We start from the raw sequence: 3,397 nt of genomic DNA, 5'->3' as shown, positions 1-3,397 counted from the left end.
GAAAGAGTTCCAGAGACATTTCCGGTCGACCGGTCCGGTCGACCGGAGTTACTGTAGCAGTGCGCAGCTGTTTTGTAAAATCAATTTAAAATAGTAAATGAACTCCAAAAATTATGAACTATTGTGGGAATATTATAGACATGTATAATAACATGTCAGATAAAGAATTTCTGAAAAATATTTTCCCAGTTGATAGAAATAAATATTTGAACACAAATTTACAGTTTCTGAAAAACTGTTAACATATACGATTTTGTAAAATCAATTGGCACAGTAAATCAACTCCAAAAATAGTAAAAACTGGAGAAAAGTTTCTAAACATGTAGATAAACATGTCAGAGAAAGAATTTTTCAAATATCACTTCCCATTTGCGAAAACTCATCAGTTTTGTAAAACATGCACGAACATGTGCACGAACGAAAACATGATTTTGTAAATTCCATTAAACATAACAAATCAATTCCAAACTTGATGAAACTTTGAGAAATGTTTGCAAATGATATTTTGAACATGTTACAAAAAGAATTTTCCAATTTGCATTTCCCAATTGTGAAATCTCATTATTTTGCAAAAGTGTTCAAAACATGAAAAAAGTGATATACATGAAGTTTGATGTTTTGCATTGGATATGATCGTTGAAGCTCTATTCCATCCATCCTCCAACAACGTTGTTTGTCTACAATACATAGGAAAACACAAATACTAGACAAACAACATTAGTGATAAATTGTTTGTTAAACATCATCAAAACAAGAAGGCCAACAATATAGATATATAAATCATTTATCATGAACTAAGAGGAATTAAGATTTAGAAATCCACAACATGAGAATGAGTACGTCGAGCGAAATAATCCAAACAAAAAACCCTCATGTATATACTCATATATCTCAAAATGTGAATCGCTAAATCCTAACTCTAAGATCCTATGAATACAATAATCAATAAAAGCAATACACTACCAAGCCTCATCCAAACCAAGTCATGTCGAAACACCTTGTTAGGACTCATGTTTATGAGCCTACTATCTAATCTTGTTTTAATGATTTACAAACAATTCCTAATATCGTTTGTCTAGTATTTGTATTTTCTTATTAGGTAATCTAGACAAACAACATAGTTGGAGGTTGGATGGATTGCGCCTTAACGATGACATTCAATGGAGGTTGGCGGAATATTGGAATAAAACCATTTGCAATTCAAGTTAAATTCAAGATCAAGCTTCATCCGCAAGCAAGATGAGCTATATTGAATATTTTCATCTTGGGTATATTAGTTTAGGAAATATACTTTGTATGTTTTTACTTAGAGCTCAAATTTTATACACACACATTTGTTTTTATTTATCGTTTATTTTAGTTTATCGCGGTTTTGGATTATAGACTTAACAACATGATCTTATATCTTTCTTAAGTCTAAAAACCTATTGGAAAGTGTTTTAAAACTTGTTTAGAATAAATTCATCAAAATCAAGTTTTAACAAGTTCATATGTTTTACTAATTTGCAAAATATTATATTATGGATTAATGACTAAATACAACTATTGTATATCTTTTATAAAGTCTATTAATCTAGTTAAAAGTAGTTTTAAACTTGTTTAAAATTATTTTGTCAAAATCATGTGTTTTTAAGATTTTATATTTTGACCGATTTTACAAAATGATGAATTTTTACAAACGGGAAATGATATTTGAGAAATTTCTTTTGTAACATGTTAATTTTCATGTTTATGATCATTCATAAAATTTTACTATTTTTAGAGTTTATTTGTTATTTTAATTTGATTTTACAAAGTCAAAATTTTAACTTAAATCATGTTTATGGGAATGTGTCAGTTTTTGGTCGACCGGGATTCACCCGTCGGTCGACCGATCAGAAGAATGTTTTCAGTGTTTAGGTCTTAAGGTATTTCAGTCGACCGACACACTTGCATCAGTCGACTGACACACTTGCATCTGTCGATCGATAGATACCGATCGGTCGACCGACACAGGTCTACCGATTGATCGACTTTGTGATCGTTGCAAGCCAACAGCTAGTTTTTCCAGACCCAAAATTTTGGGGTTTTTTGTCTGTTTCCTTGGCTTTGGGCTATTGTCTTGAGTTCATATAAATACCCCTCAGCCCTTAACACTTAAACCTCTCCAAGAAAATTTAAAACAAGTTTACAAGTGGTTTAAGTGTGTTTAAGTTTGTTTAAGTGTGTTTTTACAAGAGTTTATGTGAAGAAGTTTTCATAAGAGGAAGAGATCATCCATTTCGTGTTTGGGCTTCAATTTCAATATCTCTTACTCTTGTTTTTCAGAGAAGTTTTCTCTAAACTCAATTTCTAGCTTTATATTTTTTTTGTTGATTAATCATTTCATTAAGCTAGATTTCATATTGAGTTTAGTTTTGTTATTGCTCATTGATTACACCCACTTGAGCTTAAGTATTTCATACATAATATATTAGGGTTATGAGCTTATAACATTAAGTGTGGGCTTAATTGTGTTCACATCCATTATAGAGAACAAAACATTTTATTGAGCTTTATTGTGAGATACACTTTGTAATACACAAGGACACCGAGAGAAATGTGTGGTGAGAGACGTGGTCGATTCCAAGAGGAGTGGCGTCAGTAGTAAAGCCTAGAGAGAGATTGTAAATCTAAGCACTTGAGGAATGTGACATGGGCTAGGCCAACACTTAGAGGGTGTGTTGTGTGATTGTATTATGAGTGTTGTAAACGTTTGTTGGTGAACGTTGAAAACCGATTGTGTAGTATCTTTTGAGATAGTGGTGTTCTGCTCGTGAGTTTGGAGCGAAGACGTAGGTCGAGAGTGACCGAACTCCGTGATCACATCATGTGTTTGTATTGTCTATTTGCGTACTATCTCATTTGCATATTTGTTTTTGTTTATATCGTACTTTGTTTATGTAGGCAATAAAAATTACCTTAATCCCTACACAACAACTTGGAACAGGCAAAAGAGATTAAGGTTCCATCTGTTAGAAGGCAAGACGACTCCCCTAGGGTCCATCCCACTCCCCTAAGGTCCATCCGACTCCCCTAGGGTTCAGCCGACTCAGTCTACAGTCCAACCGACTCAGTCTATAGTTCAGCCGACTCAGTCTTCTTGAAGCCGACTCGAAGGGTAGCCTTAGTCGACTCCTCTTCCCGAAGTCGACTCAACGAGCCCCCGTTGTTGACTCTATTCGAAGACCAAGTGGCGGATGCCCCTCGTCGACTCCAAGTAGCTGAGACCCCTCGTCGACTCGAAGTTATCGAGACGCCCTATGCCGACTCACCCTCCCTCGTCAACTCTAAATAGCCGAGACCCCGAGCCGAGACCGTTTAGTCAACTCAAAGGACCGGCTTAGTTGACTCCTCTTCTGGATTTGACTCACCAAAA

The sequence above is a fragment of the Asparagus officinalis genome, chromosome 4, assembly GCF_001876935.1.
Source record: "Asparagus officinalis chromosome 4, Aspof.V1, whole genome shotgun sequence".
Lineage (NCBI taxonomy): Eukaryota > Viridiplantae > Streptophyta > Magnoliopsida > Asparagales > Asparagaceae > Asparagus > Asparagus officinalis.
The sequence above is the reverse complement of the archived record's forward strand: the minus strand, read 5'-3'. Positions refer to the sequence as shown.